Below are 12,089 nucleotides of genomic sequence, written 5' to 3'. Positions count from 1 at the left end.
TAGCTTCTTGGTACAGTTTACCACAAACAATGCACAATGCAGATTGGGAATGTTGATTTTTCATTTGATTTTTTTTTGGCTTTTTGGGTCACATCTGATGATGCTCTGGATCTGCACTCAGGAATTACTCCTGGCAGTACTCAGAGGACCAAATGGGATGGCGGAGATCAAAACCAGGTTGGCCGCACGCAAGGCAAATGTCCTACTCGCTGTACTATCACTCCAGCCCCTGAATTGGGAATTTTGGAACATGTAAGTACACTACTGACCTGAGATCACTTCTCCTTGAGCTAGCTGAATTTGTTACAAGGTCAATTATGGCTGGAGCTACTTTTAACCAAATTTATCCCTTAAACTCATATAACTCAATCGGAAGTTCAAATATAGCCTTGAAGGTGGGGAAAAAGCATCTAAAAATACATTCTGCAATTGACATCATCTTAACACTTCGTTTAAGTTGTCACCGTACCTTTGCAAGCAAGCCAGTGAGTCACACATTTAAAAGTGAGCACTGCTACCTCATGACTGGACCCCAGCAGCAAGCCATGTGTCACCCTCAGGAGTTGGGTCTCCAGAAGCTTCCACATTAAAATGCAGCTGTCAGCAGAAATCTAATAAAGCACCACCTAGACACAAAGGAAGGGCCTCCTTAAGCAGTTTATTATTCAGATTCACTAACCTAGTGACAGAAAGCTAGATGAATGAAGACAGCCTGTCTCCCAGGATTCAAAACTGTATAGAGTCACTGAAACACCATGTATCTGGTAACAGGACACCCATGTAGCATGAAAGCAGCCATGCCCAAAGGCGGATCAGGAGCAGTGGCATTTGTAACATCCTTCCACCAATTCTCTGCTACTCCTTCCTCTAGGAGGTTCGCAGAGAGGGGCAGGACATACCTTGTGACTTGGCCCTCACAAATAGGGTTGGAAAAAGGAGAAGGAGAAAATCGCAGTGGAAAAATCCATCAGACCTTAGCCAAGAGAGCATGGTGAGCTGAGTCGTGGCTAATAAAGTTCACATGCACACTGGAGGCCTCATGATAGGGTGTGTGAGGAGAAGCCTCTGTGGGGTGGTAATAAAAATCTGCAATCACAGCTGAGTCATGAAAGGAAACACCAAATAAACCTCAAGGAGAGGGGGTGGTCTATGAAAGACCCCGGCACAACATGACAAGAGACAAGTCAAGGCCACAGAAAATGAGGAGCAACCAAGGTGGTCCCAGATCAGAGACCAAAGTGGCAGGATAACTAAATAGTGTCCCGATTACATCCTGGAATGGTGAAATTATGGGGAGATAGCTCTGGACTCAGGGGCTCATGCCTTATACACAAATGGACTTGAGATTGGTTCCTGGCCTCATTTGCCTGGACCCAATCACTAAACCACCTGGCCAGTTGGCTGAGTATCACTGGGAGCTTATTTCCTGGAAAGAGTGTGAAGAGCATGATGAAGTGTAAAGGAACTGAAGAGAAGTGATGCTGGGGCCCCACAGGGTATCAAGAGGGAGAAACTGTTTGAGACCTGCCTTTCACCTTAGAGATTTCATCTCAGAGATGCTCTCCATCGTGTGAGTCCCCTTGGGTTCTGAGTTCCATGTCCAGGACAAACAGATAAGATTGGCTATGTAACGGAGTTGGAACAGAAACAGAGTTGGAAGAGAATAGCTTTCTATAGTCCTTAGAACACCAAAGCAGAAGCTTTACTTAACCACTGCAATTAAGGAAGACTTCTCCACTCTCGGGACTGTTCCTGTCAAACAGTGTGTGTTCCAGAGCTCAGCCCACCTTCCCACAGTGTGGTGGAACAGAAATCCTGAGAGTCTAGAAGCATCACAGCTAGTTTTGTTTATAATCACTGGGAAAATAAGGAAATAAACCTAAGAAGAATCTCTGGTGACATGGGCTGACCAAAATATGCCAAATTTCCTTCTCTAAAGCCACTTTCAACCCCAAAGTCCTCTGGGTCTTCCCTGCCAGAGCCTGTCAGACTGTTCTTCCACACGGCTACCCCATCTATCACTACCACAAGCACAATGTCCTAGAGAGAACCCAGCTGCTGACACATCCCTGGTAGGGAGCAAATATTTACCCGTCCTCTCCCAAATACCTATATTGAAGCCATTCCCATCTGTATATTTTTTAGAGGTGGGAGAAAACAGGTTTAGATTAGGTCATGGTGAGGTCATGAGGATGGGGCCCTGGTGAGAGAATTAGTGCCCTCATATGAAGGAGAAGAGATTTCCCTCTCTTCTGCCACACGCTGAGGAAAGGCTGGGTGAGGCAGAAGAGAGCGACCCTCAGTGAACCAAGGAGAGAGTCCTCACTAGATGCCAACCCTGCTGGTGCCCTGATCTGGGAGTTCCAGTTTCCAAAACTGCAAAAAGAATCCCTGTTACTTAAACCATCCAGTCTGTGCTGTTTTGTTGTGATAGCCTGGTTGACTGAGACCATTAAATAAAAAAAGGAACTTCTGAGGGGATTTCTTTGGGAGAGACAGACAGAAAGCCAGAGCAGACATGGCCAATGAAGAGAAGTTTGCAACCTGTGTAGGTCTGGGTTTCTCTCAAGGTATGGTCACCTTTGTGACCGCCTTTGTGTCTCCCTGACATCCTCTCTCACATCCCAGCAGAGCAGAGCAGAGCTGTGACAGACACTGAGGCAGGTACACAGAGGCTACGTGATTTGCTCGACATCACCAGCCAGTACCAGTAGCTGGGTTTGTCCCCAGCTATAACTGTACCAGATGTGTCATCAATAGCCTTATCTCTCCTATCACTGACCAATAGACTGAGGGAAGCTATTTCCTTGTCAGCAGTAACAGAACCCAATGACATCTCAAAGATGATCTTTAGTCTTTCCATCAGTTTTGGAACACATCTGGCTTTGCTCAGGAGGTGCCCCTGGCTCTGTGCTCATGGATCACTCCTTTGAGGCTCAGGAAGCCATATGGGGTGCCAGAGATCGAGCCTGGGTTGGCCATATGTAAGGTAAGTGCCTACCTTCTCTACTCTAGCGCCACACAAATGAATCTTTGCTGAATGGAAAAAAGGTTCAGGCAGAGAGATTATGAAAACCAACAGAAGCCAAAGACCCCTCAGAAGCCAAAGATCAATTATGCTGCAGGTCAAATATTGTCCCTGGATATGTGAAAAATCATTTTATTATAATGTTGAATTTAACCAAAACTCCCTATCAGCACTAAACAGAAAGATACTATTTAAGGGACTGTGTTCATTGCTTACACTTTTGATAAATGTAACAACCACTTTTTTTGGGGGGGCGTGGCAGTTTTTGAGTCATACCTGGTGATGATCAGGGGTTACTCTTGGCTCTGCACTCAAGATTTACTCCTGGTGGTGCTCAATGGACCATATGGGATGCCGGGGATCAAACCTGGGCTGGTCACATGAAAGACAAATACCCTACCCACTGTACTATTGCTCTGGCCCCATAAAAAATTTTTTTGAGAACCTACTGAAGATATTAAATGAGAACTTATCACATATAGACACATGCTATGTAATTTATGTCCATTTTGGCAAACTCCTTTATGACATGGTAATGTGGTCTTTTAGAACTATCTCAAAGCCATAACCATGAATATATATTTTGGGGAGGTCACCCTCAGTGGTGGCTTACTCCTGGCTCTGTGCTCAGGAATTACCCCTGGCAGGCTCTGGGGACCACATGGGGTGAAGGGGATCAAATTCATGTCAGCTGCCTGCAAGGCAAACACTCTACCTCTGTACTATAGCTCCAGCATCAAATGAATATATTTGATTAGATAAAATTTAAAATACATAAAGATAGAATTTATACAAATGCAAACTAGAGAAATTATCACAAATGGTTAATCACTTTAATATATAAGAAATGTATAAGAAAAAGACATAAGTTAATAAGAAATGGAAAAAACTATATCCCTGGGGAAAATATAAATTTTAAAAGTAAAATAAAAGTAAAATAGGGACAGGGTCAAGGGAAGAATTCAACAGGGTGTCGCCATAGCCATGCCACCAGACCCGTGCCAGGCTTTTTCACTGGGGAGGGGGCAGAGGGAGGCGGATGAGAACCCTCCCCACCCCAAGGGATCCAGTCTTGGCAGTCAAAAACCTCCACACCCCCACCGCCGCCATGCTCAGCCTCATGCTTGAGTGAACCTATTCCTGGATTGTGCAGCTGCATGCGTGGCCACATTTTCGGCCGCTCGACACATCTTAAGACACTCCCTACCATTCAAGAGTACCACACCACATTTGATAGAGTTCAAATAGTAGGGAATCAATCATAGAGGGAAATGTATATGTACATATATATATTCAGATAAATATATATGAAAGTTCACATCACTCAATCTTTAACAACATGTTAGTGATATCCTGAAGAAGGTCTTAATGACCCCTGCCAAAACAGAACAATCTATTTTCTAAATAGAACAAAATAGAACACTATTTCCTCTATGGATACTTTTCTGTAGCATATTCAGCGGTTTTTCATAACAAACAATACAAAATAAATTATTTTGGTTGTGCTTTGGGACAGGGATTGGGGTTTGGGATGGAAACATCCCACATATGGCGGTGGGAACGTATAATGGTGGTGGGATTGGTGTTTGACTATTAAATGCAATCAAATATTGTGAACTACCCTATGAAATAAAAAAATTTTAAAAAAAACTCACAAATGTGAGTACTCACTCACATTGCATGAGGGAGACCTGGCTTCAATTCCCAGCACCACATGGTCCCTGAAGCACCACCAAGAGCAACCTCCATGCACCAAGCTGGGAGTAACCCCCCAAACTGCCAGGTGTGGTCCAAAAACCCAAAAGGGGGGCAGGGGTAGACTAGGGGCTTAAAACAAGATTTCTTAAACAGTTTCTACTCAAAACTCTTTTTTACGTGAGAAATTTTTGTGTGGTGCCAGGTATAGAAATACACAAAACAAATGTGAAAATGAAACATTTGTGAGCAATGAGTAATACAGGAATTGCCTTTCAAACACATTTTTTTAAAGTTCAAATTTAAAAGGGTAGGGCTCAGAGCTCACCTTGCAGGTGTAAGGCCATGAGTTTTATCCCTGGTGCCATTGTTAAATGTGGTCCAGGGGGCTGCTGTCTGCAACCCTGTGGGCAGTTTGGAACTGCACCACAGCCAGCTGTGTGTAAGCACTACAACAAAAGGGGTGTAAGCACTTGGCCAGGAACTCTGACCCTGATGAGCACAAGAAGCAAAATGTGTGTGCAAGTACTGCAACTAACAGCATGTGATCCCCAGTGAGCACAAGACCAAAAATCGTATGAGCTCCACAGTCAGGACTGGGATGAGCCCTGATCACTGTAATAACAAAGGAAGGAGATGCGGGGAGATGAAGTAAAATGGATTTAAAATATATAAAAAATGCTCTAAATCTCTCATAAAAGAAATAAAACCCTGAATTAAAATCCTGAAGCCCCATTTTCTCTGAACCAAAATCATTGTTTTAAATGTGCTCCTCAAAAGAAAGACACATCTGCAAAATTAAGGAAAAACATACACTGAGAGAAATATTTACAAAACATACTTAATAAAGGACTTATATCCTGAGGATATCATTAAAGCACTGATCTGAAAAGAAATATGCACTTATGATCACCTCAGCACTATTTACAATAGTCAGGATCTGAAAACAACTCAATGACAGATTAGTGGATCATGTAGTTGTATATAAACACAATGGAATACTGCTCAGGTCTAAGAGAGTAAGAAATCTTGCTCTGTTACGTGTGGATGGAACTGGAGAAAATTATGCTGAGTAAAGTAAGTCAGCAGAAGACAAATGCCAGATGATCTCTCTCATGTCCTGTAAAGAAACAAAGCAAGGAAACATTTATTTTATCTAATAAAAATAAATCCTTATAATGATGGAACAGACTACCAAGGGGAGGAGTGGATCAAAAGGGTGGCGGCAGTTCAATGGTGTGTGGGAAAAGGATACTGACACTTTGGTGGTAGATATAATGTGGTAAGATTGTTCCCCCAAAACACAAAGTCTTGTAAACCAAAGTCAAATAATTCATTCATTAAAATTAATAAATAATAAATATCTTTAAAATTTTGTAAACATTTTAAACAAAAATAAAATAAAATAATAGAAACTCTGGAGGTTAATAAGCAAGGATTAAGAAACTGTCCCTCTTTGCAGTTATATCTGGTTTGATCCCTGGCACAACATATAACCCTTAGTGATGCCAAGAGTGATCCCTGAGCACAAAAATAGGAGTAGCTTCAGCTCACCGCCAGGTATGCCCAAGCTCCTCATCCCACCCTTGTCCCCAAATTTAGCAGACTGAATACTAAGAAAACTTAAAGTATCTCAATTTGAAAAATGGACATAATATTTGAACAACCATTTCACTAGAGTGATGACTAATAAGCTTATGGATAGGTAGTCAAGAGGAAAATGTACATGGAAACAAATATAAGAAATGACTACCTACCCATCTGAATCAGCAAAATTAAAAAGATAATACCAAGTATGGTGAGGACGTAGTGACTGAAGAGCCCACGTAGCCCTGGAAAGAGTGTGACATATGCATCACTTTGCAAAACAGATTGGCCATTCATTATAAAATTTAATACAGAATTACTACAGCAAGCTTTAGTCATCACTACTTACCTAAGAGAAATAAAAACATATGACCATGCAAAAATCTGAACGCCAGTGTTATTAAGTGCTCTTTTCATAGTAGTCAAATAACTGGAAACAAATGTCTGACAACTTGTGACTAGCTAAACAAACTGCAGTTTATCATACAATGGGATGCTACTTGGCAACAAAAAAGAATAACCGGCTTATTCAGCAAGAGCATGGCAACATCTCAAAAGCACCACGCTCAGTGAAAAAAGACAGACATAAGTACAAAATGCTTCACGTTTTCATTCAGATAATATTATCAGAGATGAAAATTGTGCTGACAGAATATAGACAGTAATTGGAGATAGGGAGTTCATGAATGACTACAAGGTGAACCAAGGTGGTTCCAGATCAGAAACTAAGGTGACATTAGAACTAAATGGTATCATGATTGAACTTTTTGTGGTGAAATCCTCCTTCTCAATATTGTGCTAGTAGTTCTGTGACATCTATCAAAACTCATCAAACTATATATACTTTAAAAGGCTGAATTTTACTGTATGTAATTATATCTCAAAACTAATTTTAAAGCAATTAATTCCAGATATCCTTAGGTAAATAGTTCTAATAGTTACTAATAATTCAGTCAATGCACATTATCATAATGTGAGGTATAAGAAAGCTCAGTCACTAGAAAGATGAAATCATAGACTTATGGAGGTCAAAGGTAGAACACAGATCCAGATGGACAGACATGCAGCCTCATGGATTTCCTGACTGATATGTTTCCACTGTCTGGGTGGATCAGCACTGCTTTTTTGCGGGGGTGATAGAGGCAAGGGTTTAGGTCACACCCAAGAGTACCAAGTGCTTATTTCTGGCTCTGCACTAATGGGTCACTCCTGGCTGTGTTCAGGACACCACATGTAGTGTCAGGGATCAAACCTGGGTCAAAGCAAACACCCAACCTGCTGTACAATCACTCTAGTCCCAACACTTCTTTTCATAGACTTACCTCGAGGGTTTCCTCCCTGATCAGCTGACACCTCTATGCCATGCCCCACTAGGTCCTCTTCCCACAGATCCTATGACACATCTTAGCACTTTTTCCATCATCATCTCCGTTCTATGAGCTTACTGTGAGAAGCCCTCATTCCTCAACTCAGTACCCACCCCACTACAACAAAAAAATTGTCTTCAATGCCAACAATGACAGTGCATGGATGGATATTAAGGTGATGGTCAATAGTCCTTTACAAGAAGTTTTATGGAATAGAAAGAAAGCTGCATCTCCAAGAGCCATCACCTCGAACTTCAGAGAAAGTCAGGAGCTTACGGGTGAAGACCAACCTCCGTAAAGGTGTTCCTGAGAGAGCAGGGCAGTGAGAAGACAGCTAAGGTGACTGGTGTCCAGTGATCACAGTGGACACTGGAACACATGTTGGAATAGGAAGAAACTGGGCCCAGGGATGGTCTTCTTCAGTACCATCTGCTCTTAGCTTTTAGAGGGCAGCAAGTCAGTGCTGAGGGCAAGGCTGAGATTCTGGTAATACCAAAGGGAGCTAGTTGAACACAACTTCAGGTCCCTTATGCTCCCCAAGATTCCAGGCATCAGCTGGGTTTTGAATATTTCTTTGCTCCCTGCCAGCCAGTGAAAACACGGCAGTCTGAGTACTAGCCCATGGCTCCCAATCAAGCTTCTAGCTCCACCTGCTCTCAGTATGACCCCCACCTTGCACGTGGACAATTCATCTGAGAAGAGTGTTTTCTGCCTTCTAGATATGGTTCAACTTCACCCCAAACATGAAAACAGACCCAGTTCATTGGGACAAATTGCTTACCAAGGTTTTAAGAATCCAACAGAACATACGCCTGGGGTAGAAAAAGCTTTCCAACTCTGCTTTGGCAAGACTAGTCCTATCTTATCGAATAGATTAAGTCATGGAGACATACTTGCTGACTTATCGCCAAAGAGTAGTTTCTGTCATTGTTTCATTTCATAGACAGAGAACTATTCACTAGGCATAGCTTGGTCTGGCTTCTTTGGTTGATTGTCTGTGCTTGAGAATCCCGTGTCTTGTTACAGGTATCAGCAGTATATCCTGTTCTATTGAGTCTTATTCTATCAATGTCATAGTCCTCCCAATGAAATGCTTTTTACAGTTCAATCTAAGAATTTCCTATCGAAACCAGGCTTTAAAAAATATTATATTCCCAATGGAGAGAGATAGTTATTGATAGAAGGAATAGTTGGAAAAACAGGAAGGGAGAGGCTAGGGAACTAGTCTTTTGCCTTCATAGAAGACCATCTAGAATCATGAAATCTAAACCTCTGGATCAAAATATCAGGAAGAAATGAACCCACATAAAGGATATGCTAGGACCACATATCTTTCAACCAGTACCAACGAATAGGCTCTAATCAAGCCAATCTAATCACAGAATTACTGAGATAGACCATTACAAAGCTGTTCATGATTGGGTTCCAGTCATACAATATTCCAACAGCCATCCCCCCATCTCTCCACTGGTGTACATTTCCCAGTACCAGTGTCACCAGTTTCCCTCCCATTACCCCTCAACTCCTCACCCCCACCCCAGCCTGCATCTATGGCAGGTACCCCTCCTTTCTCCCTCCCCCCTACCCCCCATTTTAGGCATCATGGTTTGCAGTACAGGGTATTGGGTATTTTAATGCAACTTGTTCAACTCCTTCATGCTGCTACCTAAATATGAACCCAATCCACTCAGGATGATATAGGTGCATAGGTATGCATCCTTACACACACACACACACACACACACACACACACACATCTCATATGATGAAACCCTAGTCCCTAATGTGTCCTTAGTACTCAGAGGTACTCAGAGGTACCTTCAGACTACTAAGTTGGTCTTGTGGGTGGAGCTCCTATGATGTGATCTGTGCCTTTATAAGATAAGACACATAAGACACTCCTTGCTTGCAAGAACACAGTGACTATCTCACAGTGATAAAATAAAATAAAATAAAAAATAAATTTAAAAAAAAGAACACAGCAAGAAAGTGGCTTGCTGCACGCAGGGAAAAGGTACCACATCTGCTGACACTTTGATCTCAGGCTTCCCAATTCCAGGATTGTGAGAGATAAACATGCTTCACACCTGTGGGTGAATCCACAGACTAGGACATTTTGTTATTGCATCTACAATAAGATACTCTCAAAACTCCCACCAACATCCCAGACACCAGCATAGAGGTAGAGATTCTTCCACACCTGTAGGTCAAATTCCTCCTCTGAATGAGACACAGCAGTACACAGAAGACCCTTGTTTCTGGCTAGTGATTGGCAGCAGCAATTTTGAACATGGTGATGCTGAGTTTCTCCGTCCTCCCTGTCAGCACCCCCACTTTTCCATAGAGACTCATCTCGAAGCATATTTATTCATGGTGCTACTCGAAGGAAACCTTTTCACAGAAATGAATGGGCTTTTCTTCTGCAGAAACACCACTTGTCAACTCCTGCTGGAGAAGTACATCAGCAATTGTAATTCAAGTCCCTGTTCATGGCTGGCACTGCCATCAGCAGAGTCTGCATCTGAAATCCTTCCTGCTCCTTCCCCCAAAGACCAGCCCTTTCCCTTTACATGAGATGCGTGACAGCCCATGGGGGGAGTATGGAGGCTCACTTGCTTATGCCTGCAAAAAAGAGGCATCCTTTGCTTTCCTAATGAGGACAAATTTCAAACCATTCTGACATACATGTGTTACAGAATTACCCAGGGAAATGCTGGTGCTAGCTGAATAATAAACGCCCATCGATTTACAGCCCCAGGTGAAATGAAAAGTCACTCTCATTCTCAGAGTTTTCTGTCACCTCTCCTCCCTCTGCCCCCGCCAGGCAAAGGAGAAAAGTGGGCAGGTGGAGAGGAAATTACACCAAGCTTGAGCCCTCAATTTCCCCCAGTTATTGAATTATGCTGATGAGTTGCTATGGATTCACATGAAACAGCATCACCATTTTAATTAATTAATTTTATCAAATCACTGTGAGATAAAGCATTACAAACCTGTTCCTGACTGGGTTTTAGTCATGCAATGTTTCAATACCCATCCCTCCACCAGTGTAATTTCTCAGCACCAGTGTCCCCAGTTTCCCTCCCAACCCCCCAAGCCACCCAGCCTGCCTCAATGGCAGATACCTCTCCTCTCTCTGTTTCTGTCTGTCTGTCTGTCTGTCTCTCTCTCTTTCTCTCTTTGATTTTAGGCATTATGATTTGTAATACAAATGCTTAGAGGTTTTCATGTATATTCCTTTATCTACTTTCAACACTCAGTTATTGGCCAGAGTGATCATTTCCAATTAATGTTGTTATAATGAACCCTCCTCTATCTTAACTACCCTCCACCTCCACAAACCACTGACCAGTCCTTCTGGCCCATTTTCCCTGGCCTTCGATAATAGTTTCCTACTTTTTTTCATATACCACAAATAAATGCAGTCATTCTATATTGGTCTCTCTCCTTCTGACTCATGTCACTCAGCATGGTACTCTCCATGTCCATCCATTTATAGGCAAATTTTATGACTTCATTTTTCCTAACAGCTGTGTAGTATTCCATTGTGTAAATATACCATAGTTTCTTTATCCAGTCATCTGTTCTTGGCCACTTGGGTTGTTTCCAGATTCTGGCTATTGTGAATAGAGCTGCAATGAACATAGAAGTGCAAATGATGTTTCTGTTTTGTTGTCTTTGGACCAACAAGAGATATTCACAGAAGTGGTATTGTTGAGTCAAACAGGAGCTCAATTTCTAGTTTTTTGAGGAATGTCCATATTGTTTTCCATAAAGGCTAGACCAGACGGCATTCCCACCAGCAATGAATAAGGGTCCCTTTCTCCCCCAAATCCATGCCAGCACTGGTTGTTCTTGTTCACTTGGATGTGTGCCAAAACTCTGTTGTGTGAGATGATATCTCATTGTTGTTTTCAACGTAACCATTTTTGAATCAGCAGCGGAACATTATGATGCCAGGAGGGTCAGAGGTTGGTGATCAGATATTTAGCTTTGGGTGATGTGGCAGCTGCAAGATTTACAGACAGATGGGGAGTTGTGGTCCCCATTACTCCGGGCTGCACAGGCCAACCCAAGTGTGGATGCTGGGCCATGTCATGTGCAGGAAGCAGGCACCCAGCGTCTTGGGCACCTGAGTAAGTCAGCAGGGACACTGGGTCAGAGGAAGGCACAGAGGGACCACTGAGGCACTCGGCCTGCCTTAGCAAGCACAGGACCAATGAGTGCAGTCTGCATGCTGGCTGCCTCGCCGCGGTGCAGATGCAGCCTGGCTTCTGTTCAGTGTTTGGACTCTGGCCACTGTTTTCTGATGCAAAGCAGGAAGGTAACCTCACTTGGGGCTAAGTGCGCTAATCACTGAACATGGCCTTGGACCCCTGAGACAAGCCCACCTGGCCAGGAGGAAGGGAACT

General features: G+C 42.8%; 1 protein-coding gene across 1 annotated transcript in view; it reads right to left on the bottom strand.

The window, feature by feature from the left end:
• The window catches only part of TMEM163 (transmembrane protein 163), a 245,271-nt gene that overhangs the window by 11,319 nt on the left and 221,863 nt on the right, over positions 1-12,089 (bottom strand).

This window comes from Sorex araneus, chromosome X, assembly GCF_027595985.1.
Source record: "Sorex araneus isolate mSorAra2 chromosome X, mSorAra2.pri, whole genome shotgun sequence".
Lineage (NCBI taxonomy): Eukaryota > Metazoa > Chordata > Mammalia > Eulipotyphla > Soricidae > Sorex > Sorex araneus.
The sequence above is the reverse complement of the archived record's forward strand: the minus strand, read 5'-3'. Positions and strand labels throughout refer to the sequence as shown.